Raw genomic sequence first — 13,630 nt, 5'->3', positions numbered from 1 at the left:
ATCAAATAAGGATAGCTCAGTGAGAAAATTCAGTGGAGAAAAGAGGCTGAATAACTTGGTTTATGTGGAAAGCTAATAAAATTCCAAAATAAGGAATTTGCGTCACCTACGTAGGCCGCAGGCATCCTCCCATTCTCCCGAAGGAGGGGAGACACTAAGGCCTCCCTGGTCGGATCTTAGAAGCCCAGGCAAAATTAGTAGGCTTGACGAGCCTCCACGCTCCAGATGGGAATTCAGCCAGAAGGTGAGAGAAAGAACGACATGGGAGACCAAGTTTCGGTGAACAAGGCCCACACTTTATTTTCCAAAGTAGTTTTTATACCTTAAGTTGTGCATAGAGGATGATGGGGGAAGGAGTAGAGTCATGCAAGGACAGCAGTCCTTGATCCTAACCGAAGCCAGGCTTTCTTCCTGCAAACTTATCATATGCAAAAGTTTAGGTGATTTACATCATCTTCTGGCCAGGAGGCCTGTTAACATTTTATGACCCTTTCTTCAGAAAACTTTTCTCTAAAGGTGATTATTCTAAAGTCAGGTGCCACCCTCTGAAAGCATTAGATAAAGTTGCATTCCTATAGAGCAAAGGTGTGGTGGACTATAACAAGAAAAGAATTAACTCAAGGGTCCAAGGTTACAAACATTAAAGCTACTACTTACATTCCTATACACCAATTATATTAATCAGTACACTCCCAGGGACACAGTAGGTAAGGGATATGGAAACTTAGCAGCAAACATTGGCCCAACAAGTGAAAAACTCTTCACCAATACAATTTCTAATCCATCTTTTAACTGCTCAAAAGAATCTGTATTTAGACAGTTTAGAACATCTCATGCCTCTCATGGTTAGGAGGCTGTGAACAATCACACGTGGCCGGAAGAACCTATTCAGGCAGGCTAGAGAACTTCCAAAGGAGTTTGTAGGTTGAAACACTCTTGTCACACCCAGGAACTTTATTAACTGGAGCTGTAAGTTAACTCTTTTTCAGAGAGAGGTGGTGGGGGACAGCCCCCTGTAAAGTCAGAGGTGTAGGTGAGAGCACAAAAGTAAAGTAGGCAGACTCTGGTTTTTGGGGTAGGTGCTCGAGAATTTCCAGGGGGACTCCTAAGGCTCGATCCCGCCTTTGCGTATGCCGAGCCTCCTTCCTCATGACCTTTGCCACGGGCGGAGCTCCTCACGCTGGCTCCCGGCAGTGTACATGTATCCATTCTCCCCCAAACTCCTCTCCTCTCCAGGCTGCCACATAACACAGAGCAGAGTTCCATGTGCTACACAGTAGGTCCTTGTTGGTTATCCATTTTAGATTGTGTGCTATTTATTTTATACCTGCTAGTTTGTATCTCTTAACCTCCTTCGCCTATCTTGCCCCTCCTCCTACCCCTCTCCCCACTGGAACCGCTAGTTTGTTCTCTGTATCTGTGAGGCGGTTTCTGTTTTGTTATACTCTTTTTTTTTTTTTTTTGAGTTTTTGGATTTCACATTTAAGTGAAAACATACAGTATTTTTCTCTGCAAAGATCTTTCACCACCACTGTGAGAAGTAAGTGTGAGAGGGGAACCCTGGCATCCTTGAAGAGCAATGTGATCACCCTTCTCTGCAGGTCAGATCTCACAGTGGGAGCTGCACTAACTGAGACCTAAATGCAATGGGAGTAATTGCATCCAGGGGTGGCAGGAGCCAAATGGTGGCAAGCAACCACCAAAGCAAGGTGGATGTGGTTAGTGTAATGGACAGCAGAATAAGGGCAGCGATCAGGATAGTCTGACTCACAGAGACCTGGGGCATTGGCTAGTTGATCACAATGCTCCTAGAAGTGAAATAGATAGGAAGCCTCCTACTCAATCTGTAGAAACAGAAAAATTCTAGATCAAGGGGAAAAAAGTCTAACCTAAATCATTAAAAACAGAGAACTCTGTGTTGCAGCACCATTTAGCCAAGACATGGAAGCAACCTAAATGTCCTTCAACAGATGAATAGATAAAGAAGATGTGGCACATATATATAAGTGGAATATTAGCCATAAAAAAAGAATGAGATAATGCAATTTGCAGCAATATGGATGGAACTAGAAATGATCACATAAGTGAAGTAAGTCAGAGAAAGACAAATATCATATCACTTATGTGTGTAATCTAATTTAAAATGATATAAATGAACTTATTTACAAAATTGTAACAGACTCACAGATTTCAAAAACAAACTTATGGTTACCAAAGGGGAAACATGGGCGAGAGGGATAAATTAGGAGCTTGGGATTAACATATACACACATATAAAATAGATAACCAAAAAGGACCTACTGTATAGCATAGGGGACTCTACTCAGTATTTTGTACTTAGGCCACCTCATGCAAACAGTTGACTCATTGGAAAAGACTCTGATGCTGGGAGGGATTGGGGGCAGGAGGAGAAGGGGACGACAGAGGATGAGATGGCTGGATGGCATCACTGACTTGATGGACGTGAGTCTGAGTGAACTCTGGGGGTTGGTGATGGACAGGGAGGCCTGGCGTGCTGCGATTCATGGGGTCGCAAAGATTCAGACACAAATGAGCAACTGCACTGACTGACTGACTGATAAGGGAAAAGAATCCGAAAAAGAATGAATATATGTATACCTGAATCACTTTGCTGTAAACCTGAAACTCATGCAACATTGTAAATCAACTATACCCCCAATAAAATTAAAAAGAGGAAGAGGAAGAAGGAGAAAATACTAGAAGACTATGGCCTCCCAGTCAATCCCCAGACCTGAGCCAGTTTATAGACCCAGAATGAAGGAGGGTGGTGGCTGGTGCCCTTAGGAAGGATGCTGGCACATTTAAACATGGTACTGTTACTCTTCCTCTCATATTTCCTGAAAGGACTGACTTACAGCCTTTTTTCAGGGTAACTGCATTGGGGAAAAGGAAGTAATTGGGCATTCTGGGGATGACTGGACACTGACTCTGAACTAACAGTGATTTTGGTAGACCCAGCATGTCAGGGAGTTTTGGAGGTCAGATGATCAGGTCTGTGTCAGAGTGGACCAGTGGGTCCCTGAGCACATTCTGTGGCTATTTCCCTCGTTCTGGAGAGCACAGTGGAAGAGATACACCTGCTGGCTGGCAGGATTCCCACACTGGCTCTCTGACCTGTGGCATGAGAGCTATCATGGTGAGAAAGGCTGAGCGGAAGCTGCTAACGCTGCTGCTGCCTAGGAAACTATTAACTCAAAGGCAGTACTACATTCCCAGGGGACTGCAGAAATTAGTGCCACTATCAAGGACTTGAAATATACAGGAGTAGATTCCTACCCCACCCACTCCACCTCACCTATTTGGCCTCTGCTGAAGAAGGTGGATCCTGGAGAATGACAGTGCATCACGGAACATTATAAGCTTAACCATGTGGTGTTCTTCTTAAGATTAAAAAAATTATTTATTTTTGGCTGCACCGGGTCTTCATTGCTGTGCACGGGGTTACTCTAGTTGTGGCGAGTAGGGGCTACAGTCTAGTTGCGGTGCACAGGCTTCTCATTGCGTTGGCTTCTCTTGTTGCTAAGCACAGGCTCTAAAGCATGTCAGCTTAGTAGCTGTGGTGCGTGGGCTCAGTTGCCCCATGGCACGTGGGATCCTCCTGGACTAGGACCGAACCTGTGTCCCCTGTATTGTCAGGTGGACTCAACCACTGGACCACTTGGGAAGTGCCCAGGTGGTGTTTTTAATTGCAGCGGCTGTACCAGACATGGTTTCATTGCTTAAGCAACTCAACACATCCCCTGGTATGCAGTTATTGACCTGGAAATTGCTTTTTGCTCATTACCTGTTGGTAAAGGTCACCAGAAATAGTTTTCTTTCAGTTAACAAGATCAGCAATACACCCTCCCTGTCCTGCCTCAGAGGTATATCAGCTCTCCAACCTCTATGTTATAATTTAGTTCACAGGGATCTTGATCACCTTTCCCTTCCATAAGACGTCACACTTGCCCATGACACTGATGACATTATGCTGATTAGACCTACTGAGCAAGAAGTAGCAAATTATTGGTATTTGAATGTTAAAGGATGGGAAATAAATCTAACAAAAATGCAGGGACCTTCTACCTTAGTGAAAATTCTAGGGCTCAAGTGGTGTGGGCATGTCAAAATATTGCATCTAAGGTAAAGAATAAGTTGTTGCTCAGGCCCCTCTAACAACCAAAATTGTGGCACAACGTCCAGTGGGTCTATCTGCATTTTGGGGATAACATATTCCTCCTGTGATGTGTTTCTCCTGCCCATTTACTGAGTGATCTGAAAAGGTGCTAGCTTTGAGTGTCGCTCAGAACAAGAGAGGACTTCACTGGTGGCTCAGACAGTAAAGAGTCTGTCTGCAGTGTGGGAGACCCGGGTTCTATCCCTGGGTCGGGAAGATCCTCTGGAGAAGGAAACGGTAACCCATTCCAGTATCATTGCCTGGAAAATTACATGGATGAAGGAGCCTGGCAGTCTATAGTCCATGGGGTCGCAAAGAGTCTGACATGACTGAGCGACTTCACTTTCAGAACAAGAGAAGGCTCTGCATCGGTCCAGGCTGCCCTGCAAGCTGCTCTGCCATTTGGGCCATAGGACCCTGGAGGTCCAAGGGGGCTTAGACTGTCCTGGCAGACAGGGATGCTGCTTAAAATATTTGGTGGCCCCTGTGGGTGAAGCACAAATTGGGCCCCTAGGGTTTCTCTGGAGAACCCAGACTAGTCCACAACTCAGCTTTCCCCCTTAGCCTCTGGTTTCCCCAGACACTGCCACCTCCTCTGTATGCACAGGCCCTTGGCCTCCTCCCAGTGAGCCAGGCACCCAGCCTCTTTTTGTCTCCAACAGCAGGGAATACATATTGGGCTCTGTGCATGGGACCCCCAAGTTGGGGTTAAAAGATAAACTGCCCTTCAATCCACCCTTTGCCGGGGTTCAGTGACGCTCAGAGCACTCCAACACTCTCTCCAAAGGTACCCTCTTCACACATCCATGAAATGTCCAACAACTCAATCCTTTTTATATCCTCTCAATAGGTGTTGGGTACAATATTTGGATATTGCTTTCTTTTGGCTGTGCTGGGTCTTCATTGCAGCATATGAGCTTCTAGCTGTGAGGTGTAGGCTCAGCAGTTCCAGCGTGGGGGCTTCTCTCGTGGTGCACAGGCTTAGTTTCCCTGTGGCATACAGGAAGACGGGAAGCTGCCCATCACTGAGCCATGTTGATATAGGGCTTCCCAGGTGGTGCTAGTGGTAAAGAACCCAGCTGCCAATGCAGGAGACTCAGGTTTGATCCCTGGGTGAGGAAGATCCCCTGGAGGAGGGCACAGCAACCCACTCCATTACTCTTGCCTGGAGATTCCCATGGACAGAGGAGCCTGGCGGGCTATGGTCCATGGGGTCGCAGAGTCAGACACAACTGAAGCAACTTAGCACGCATGCATGCCAAGCTGTCTGCGTAAGATCTGCATGCCACAGGGAAACTAAGCCTGTGCACCATGAGAGGAGCCCCCACGCTGGAACTACTGAGCCCACACATCAGAACTAGAAGCCCACACACTGCAGTGAAGACCCAGCACAGCCAAATGTTCCCTAAGGGATCGCAGATTCTTAACCACTGGACCATCAGGGAAGTCCCTGGACATTACTTTCGAGTTTAAAGTCATGTTATGTACTGAAGAGGTAAGGATAGAAGAGGACCTTTGCAAGGAGATCAGGAGATCATTAAATGTGAACAGGCAGTTGTGACAAATATTGCTCTTGGTAATAAAAGACTTCAATATGTAGGCTAAACAAGAGGCGAGAATAGTTGATAGATGAGTTGATCCAAGGAGAGAAAGAAATTACATATAAAAAGCACCAAAAGATAGAGAAATGAAAATGTGAAGTTGAGAGTCATGGAAGACTGAGAAATTCTAATCCAAGAGGAGTTCTGAATGAAAAAACTGATGAGATCATAGGTGAGGGAATGGATAAAAAACTTCCCAACTGAAAAAATTCCAGCTTAGATACTGTACTGATTGTGGTGAGAGTAAAGTAATAAAAAACAAAAAATCCCTCCTGAGCACCATGGCCACCATGCCTCAATGGGAACAGACAGGGAGGGGGCCACCATCACACCGACCACATTCCCATCACGGGAAACATCTGGGTCAGGAGTGTATCCTGCCTCCTCGGTCCAGGATGGGAGAATAGAGAGCATGTGACTGGCGTCTCTACAACTTTCTACTACTTCCTTCTCTCTCCACAAACTGATCAAACAGGTTTTTTCTTTTTTTCTAAAACTATTAAAGATAAACGACTTTTCTGCTGCTTCTTGTGATGAGCTCAAGGCACTTGTTTAGGGCTCAGACACATGGAACACAGTAGGAGCTTATTCCAGGGCTTTTTTTCTCAGTGTTTATTTTTTTCTTAAGGGGATAAAAAGTAAAAGTGTTAGTTGATCAACCATGCACGATTTTTGTGACCTCATGGACTTGCTGCTAGGCTCCTCTGTCCATGGAATTCTCCAGGCAAGAATGCTGGAGTGGGTAGCCATACCCTTCTCCAGGGGATCTTCCCAACCCAGGGACTGAACCCAGGTCTCCTGCATTGCAGGCAGATTCTTTACCGTTTGAGACATATTTATTTGGCTGTGCCAGTTGTGGCGTGGGGAATCTTAGTTTTCCTACCAGGAGTCAAACCCACACCCCCTGCAATGGTAGCTCGGAGCCTTAGTCACTGGACTACGAAGGAATCTCCTTTTTCTCATTGTTAACACTCAACTCACTAATAGGGCCTGGCTGATTCAGTGATGGGGACTGGGTTGGTAAGCGAGGAAGCAACAGGACCCGTCTCTTAGGGTGTATTCTGATTGCTCACCTATTGCAGAGCTGTTGCAGGCAATGGTTTCACAGGATGAACAGAATAGGAAGGGAACTAACAAGATTTGTCTAGTCTTTTGATTTTTAACCTTTAGGCCAATTAAATCGATCTCCAAAAGCAATATCCGCTTATTATAAAAAGTCTGAATGATAAGGAAGTACACAAATCAAAAAGCTTCTCCCTTCCTCCCCTTCTTCCTTCACCCTGGGTGTGAGCCCTGTGATTATTTTATGTATAGAAGGAAATGGCAACCCACTCCAGTATTCTTGCCTGGAGAATCCCATGGACAGAGGAGCCTGGTGGGCTACGGTACATGGGGTCGCAAGAGTTGGACACGACTTAGCGACTAAAGAGAGAGAGAGAATTTTTATTTATTTATTTTTGGCTTCACTGGGTCTTCATTGCAGCCTGTGGGCTTTCTCTAGTGGCGAGCAGGGGCTACTCTCTAGTTAAGGTGTTCAGGCCTCTCACTTGTTGCAGAGCACAGGCTCCAGGGCGCGTGGGCTTCAGTACTTGCAGCACGTGGGCTCAGGAGTTGCGGTTCCCCGGCTCTAGAGCGCTGGCTCAGCAGCTGTGGTGCATGGGCTTAGTTGCTTCGCTGCATGTGGGAGCTTCCCCAGTCCAGGGACTGAACCCGAAATTCCTGAGTCTCCTGCATTGGAAGGCAGATTCTTTACCACTGAGCCGCCAAATACTCACAGGGGGACTTCCAGGTGTGCATCCTTCCAGATCCTTCTCCCTGAGAGGTGGGATGATATGTGAAGTGCCACCAGCTCTGGTTCGCCCACCCTTCTCACCTTCTTCTCTAGAGGAGCCCTCCGCCACTCCTGATTTGGGAAGGTAAATCCTCATCCCCTCGGGGAAGCTGCCACCATGGAATCAGAGATGAAATATGCCAATTCTTAAGTTTTAGTCTGAGAAGTTCTATTCCCGGATATGAAATAGGAAAGACTGCCTTGCCAGTTTTCCCCTCTTCCCAAACCCAGACTAGACAGACCCGAGGATGAGGAAGACGAGGAGGAAGCGACAGAAAAACAGGGTCTCCTGTGCCCTCCCGTTGGGGTTAGATATAACCATGAGGGTGTTATGGAACACTAGGGGCAGAGTGTGCGGACTCAGGGGCTGAGGGGTCAGCGATAAAGCTGCCATTTGGAGCTTTGGGAAGCAGACACCTCTCCTCTTAAAATGGGATACTAAGCAGGCCCCTAAACCTAAGGGCCAAGGTAAGGAAAGAAAACTTCTGCACTGACTAAGTCTAAATATAAAATACCTGACTTTACCCAGGACTGACCATGGTTAGTCAGGAGGGATGGAGACTCCAAATAAAGGTAAAATAGAATTATGTAACAACAAAAGTCATGACAAGTGCAACCAGCTGATATATATATGGCTTTTGTCATGTATCTATATAATTTTAATATGTAGTATATAGATATAATATATCAATATTTGTATAAAAATATATAGTCTGTCTCTATATAATATTTGGCCTTTTAAAATTGTTTCCATTAAAAAAAATTTATTTGGCTTTACTGGGGTCTTAGTTATAGCTTGTGGGATCTATTTTCCTGACCAGGGATCCCAAAGCTCCTCCTGCTTTGGGAGCGTGGAATCCTAACCACTGGAAGTCCCGAGTTTCCATTTAAAAAAAAAAAAAATTCCCAACACAGCTGCAGTGACTATCTCTGTGCACTTTTGTGACTATATGTAGGTCGGATTCTTAGATCAGAAGACTGTGCAGTGTGAAGTTGAATTCCACTTAAGCTTTCGACTCTATTCCTCCATTTCTTTCTCAATAGACTATCCTATGGGATGAAAAAGTAATGGTTTCAATTCTTCCTCTCCTTCCAATTTAAGATATTTAACATGAAGTGTGGGTTTGTCTATCACCAAAGAGGTTCTGGAAAGTGAATTTTTTGTTTCCCATTCTGTCTTCCTCTCAGGTATTTGTAAATACCTGGATCAGTGGCTTTTATTTCACTTCACTTATTCTCCCCTGGTGGCTCAGATGTAAGCCTCTGCCTACACTGTGGAGGACCTGGGTTCCAGCCCTGGGTCGGGAAGATCTCCTGGAGAAGGCAATGGCAACCCACCCCAGTATTCTTGCCTGGAAAATCCCATGGACAGAGGAGCCTGGTAGGTTACAGTCCATGGGGTTGCAAAGAGTCGGACACGACTGAGCGACCACTTTCTTTCCTAAAGGAACCCTCCAGAGCCAGCTCAGTTCCGAGAGATGCCACTAGGTGTCAGTGTAGGTCTTGGTTGGTGCCTTCTCCCGGCTGCTGTTAATTTGATTTGGAGCCTCTGCGTCCTTTCCTGCAAAATAACAAATGTCCGTGATGCAGGGCACTTTCTTCGGGAGGGACTCCAGGGAGTTCAGGAGTTTGCATACGAAGCCAAGAAAGCGAGGGGCTTCTGATAATGATATTCAATGTCTAACGGAGTCGCTTACAGGCAGAACCGGGGTCTCTCCCAGGTTTGATGTATGAGATTATTACGGAGAGGTAATGCAGGCCGACGAACGCTATATGGTGGGCTGTGCAGGTGGGTTCCTGTGTGAATAGGGAATCCTGGCGCTGCCAAGATGGTCACTTCACAGAGTGGAGGGAGAGGGGTGCAATGGGGACCACCATGGAGGGCCAGGCTCCCTCCCTGTTCTCGGCAGCAAAGGACAAGGCCTCTTCTGTGGGATGTGAGGGCGGCCAGACCTGGTGAGAGTCTCTCCCAGGGCCTGCGGTGGAGAACAGAGCATATTTCCTTGGGGAGATGGCCAGAGGGGCTGCCAAGGGGTTGCTACTCTGGAATCTAAAATGTTGACTGAATCAGTATTAAATTAGTGCAGGGAGCTCTTCAATTCAGGCCTTTATGAAGGTGACAGGAGTAAAAGAGGAGTGGGCTGGCACTCTGGAACGAGGTCCCAGCAGAGGTTCGTCCCCAGCTGACCTCCAGGGACAATGGTGGCAGGGCCGGTAGACCCCTAGATAGGGTTGCCAATAAAATAGTCTTTCTTCTCTTTCAGCTGTGCAAACCTTTTCCATGGCCCACCCATTTAGACTGGAGTCTTGTTTTCTGTTTTGCTTTGAGATTCTTATGTTTGAGCCATACCACCAACTTGAAACAATAATTTTATCCTCTTGTTTTGATGTTTTTACCTCTCCTGGGGAGGAGTCCCTGCAGGCTCTAAGGGTGATGAGAACCTCCTCTTAAGGCCTCCATATCCCACCCCATGCTGTTCCAGGACCACAGATGTTTACCCCTTGGGACCCAACTGTGATCACTGCCACTGGGCATCTGGCCATAGATGAATGGATGCTTGTCCTCTGCAGAGTGAATTCTCACCCTGTCATCCAAGTTTTTACTCAATTTTTGCTCATTGGCTCGGCTGTTACCCCCAGGGTGAAGCGCAGGCCCCAGCCAGGTCTCGTCTCTCCCGCAAGCCCTGACCCCAGGCCTCAGGCTCAGGTTAGAGCCTGAGTCCCCACCTCAGATTTCCCCTAGACCTGTCCACCCTGACAGCTTTCTTTCTCTCTCTCTTTCTCTTTTTAGTTTTCTCCTCTCTTGTTTACTATTTATGTGGCTACACTGACTCTAGTTGTGGCATGTGGGATCATAGACTTCATTGCGGCACACAGGATCCTTTAGTTGGGGCATGTCGGATTTTTTTATTTATTTTTTTTCTTTTTATTTGCAGCATGTGGGATCTAGTTCCCTGACCAGGGATTGAACCGGTCTCCCTGCATTGGGAGCTTGGGGTCTTAGCCACTGGACCCCCAGGGAAGTCCCCAACAGCTTTCTTAGCTGCAAGTCTGGATCTTAGACCCTTTGTTTCTCAGAAGATCCTGGCTCCTGCTGCAGACTGTCTTCCTTTCCCCTGAGCTCTGCAAATCATGGAGTGTCAGGCAGGGGCTTCATAGCACCCCATAATCCTGCTACACTCCTACAGGGCATCAGCAGTAGGGACTTATAGATCTGCATCCCCTTGGGGCCTTAGCATCCTCTCCCCTAGTATATGTAAGGCCTTAATGTGCGTAACTAAGAAGGGTCCCCCAATGGCCCCAAGGTGACTTACTATCCTTACCCAAAGGACAAACAGGCAGACAGTGTAATTTGTTCAATTCTGGACTTACTCTGGACAGAGTTACTTTTACTGTTGACAGAAAACTCCTCAGCTTTGTACAATATGATATGATATGCAAGGTAAATCTATCATTTTGACTATTTGCTGATCTGTGGACGGGCATATTGGCAATTACTGTCTGTTTTCAAATGAGTGAACACTGGGCTCCGGCTTCAAACCTGGGAGGAGTGACTGCTCGCCAGCCTGATGGGGTGGAGTGGAGGTGGGGCTGTGTGTGCTGAGTGACTGTCGTTTTCCTCTTACTCTCTTGCTGTCCCTCATTCCTTGGCCTCTCCTCCCTAAACCCGGGCACTCAGCCTGTTTCTGGGGTCTGGATGTTGGGTTTCTGTCCTGCTCAGTGTCCTTCGCTGCTTCCATCTACAGTGGGAGGGCCATTTTAAACCACACTGGGTGGCAGAGTCTTGGATCTGGGACCAAGGGCAGGCAGGCACTGTGGGGCTTTCTGTGTGACACTGTTAAATATGCTTCCAGGCTCTTGCAGCTGAGGGTAAGGAAGAAGAGTACTGGGGTTCCTAATTTAGCTATTTTGTGCTCAGTGTCACATAGCTGACAACCATAAAAATGGTTCAGTGGTTGGCAGGCAGGCAATTGGGACGTGGGATCAGCCAAGAGGTGAGGGGGGCTGGAGACTGCTATGAATAGGTGAGTTGTGGGCTGGAGAGAATTCTGGTGGTCTGGATCAAGCTCTGGAAGACTCTTTTCTAGATTTCAGTTCTGTCCAGGACTGGTAAACAGACTTCTGTTTAAACCGTCTGAATCCCTGAAGTGGGATACTGGCCATTAGAGAAAAGCATAATGAAGCCAAGAGGGAGATGTGCAGAAATGGTGAAAGGGACCCCAGGGGGTCTGGGTGGAGCATGGAGTCCCCTCCAGCCTTTGTGCACATTGGGACTGGAGCCGTCAGCACACCCTCTTGTGACAAGTGATGCGCAAAGCTCTTGGACAGCCTGGTCAGAGGATCCCTGTACTTTGCTGGCGCCGACCCTCCAGTCTCCATCCATGTGCTCAGATCCACTTTTTTTTTGGATCCCTTCCTCTCAGTGCCAATTCTAGTCTGGGGTCTGGACTTGGGGATGGAGCTCTGCCAGAGCTCAAGTGGGACCCCCAGCCAGACCCCCAGCTGTCCCCTGATGAACAGCAAGCCCAGAAATCTGTGGAGAGGACAAGCTGGAGGAGGCATTGTACATGCAGCACGGGGGATGTCATTGTCATTTAGTCCCCTCCAGGCGTCTCACACATGCGGACATTAGGCCAGAGGTGTGGATACAGTCAACTCGCTGGGACTTCTTTGGCCCCTGGGCTCCAGGGCCTGGCCTGGCTGTGCTGTTGGTTTCATCACTGGTCATCATTCAGGTTTCTGCCTTCCTGAGTCCAGGAAATGGGGAAATAGATTACTGTGCTGTCATCACCTGAATACCCCCAAACAGCCCTGTTTGAAGACCCCATGCAGGCGAGGGTCTTCCAAGGAGGGGCAGGCGTTCCCCCAGCAGTGCAGCTGGTGCTCTGTCTGCTGCATGCCAGCTTCTGTTGGAACAAGTGTTAGGTTGAGCTGCCTCAGATTCCCTGGGTCGATTAGTCCCAGATATTAAAGCAGACATGGCTCAGATTCACCCTGGACACCCACTTCTCCTCCATTCCTTCAGCTAAAAGAATTCATCACCAAATCCTCTTCTTTCACTTTTTGGAAAAAGTACTCCATACATCTGAAAGATGGGACAGAGTCATGGCAGGAGTGCTGAGCCTGCCAACGTGTTGAGTGTGTTGCCTACACGTACCACTGAATCACTGGAGAAGGAAATGGCAACCCACTCCAGTATTCTTGCCTGTAGAATTCCACGGACAGAGGAGCCTGGCAGGCTATAGTCCGTGAGGTCGCAAAGAGTCGGACACGACTGAGCAACTCTCACTCACTCACTGACCACTGAATCATAGTAAACTGTGGAAAAGTCCATTCTAAAACACCCACACATTTAACTAATTTATGTTTGATGCTCCAAATTAAAAAAAAAATTATTTATGTGTTTTTAATTTTTTGGCCACACCATATGGCATGTGAGATCTTAGTTCCCCAACCAGGGATCGAACCTTCATGCCCTGCACTGGAAACAGAATCTTAACCACTGGACTGCCAGGGAGGTCCCCCCTCTTTTTAAAAAAGTTAATTTTTAAATTTTTATTAAAAAAAAAAACATGGCACATGTCATGAGTTTTCACGTCATCCTTGCATGGGGGCCAGGCTAATGGTCTCTGTATTGTTCCAATTGGGGTGTATGAAGCCAGCATTGTGTTCCAATTTATTCATTGGGGGTACTATGTGGTATGGGTGGAATCTGTAGGAAACATTTTTAAAAAATAACAAATGACATCCTGTGGTCTCTCTTCCTTTTTTATTTTTATTTTATTTTTTACCTTAAGTACAATGTATACCGATAAAAAAGATGTACGTTGCATGTATCTGTGATAATAGCCTCGGCCAAGGCAGTCTGAAGCATATTAACAACAGACTTATCTGTGGAGCAGCACCTTATGTAAGATGCATTTTCCTCTAGAGCCAAGCAGCGCAGAACCCACCTACATGGCAGATAAGTGGCCCCTGGGCCCACATGCCCAGTGCCAGGGCTGCGGCTGGGGAGTTTTC

The 13,630-nt window shown here is 47.0% G+C and overlaps 1 non-coding gene across 1 annotated transcript; it reads right to left on the bottom strand.

Moving 5' to 3' along the window:
- Nucleotides 1-13,176: 13,176 nt before the first annotated feature.
- Nucleotides 13,177-13,282, bottom strand: LOC133255093 (U6 spliceosomal RNA). Its single transcript, XR_009738877.1, has one exon. It is a non-coding gene; the product is annotated as a U6 spliceosomal RNA (small nuclear RNA).
- Between the last annotated feature and the right edge of the window lie 348 nt (nt 13,283-13,630).

Source organism: Bos javanicus, chromosome 1 (assembly GCF_032452875.1).
Source record: "Bos javanicus breed banteng chromosome 1, ARS-OSU_banteng_1.0, whole genome shotgun sequence".
Classification (NCBI taxonomy): domain Eukaryota; kingdom Metazoa; phylum Chordata; class Mammalia; order Artiodactyla; family Bovidae; genus Bos; species Bos javanicus.
The sequence above is the reverse complement of the archived record's forward strand: the minus strand, read 5'-3'. Positions and strand labels throughout refer to the sequence as shown.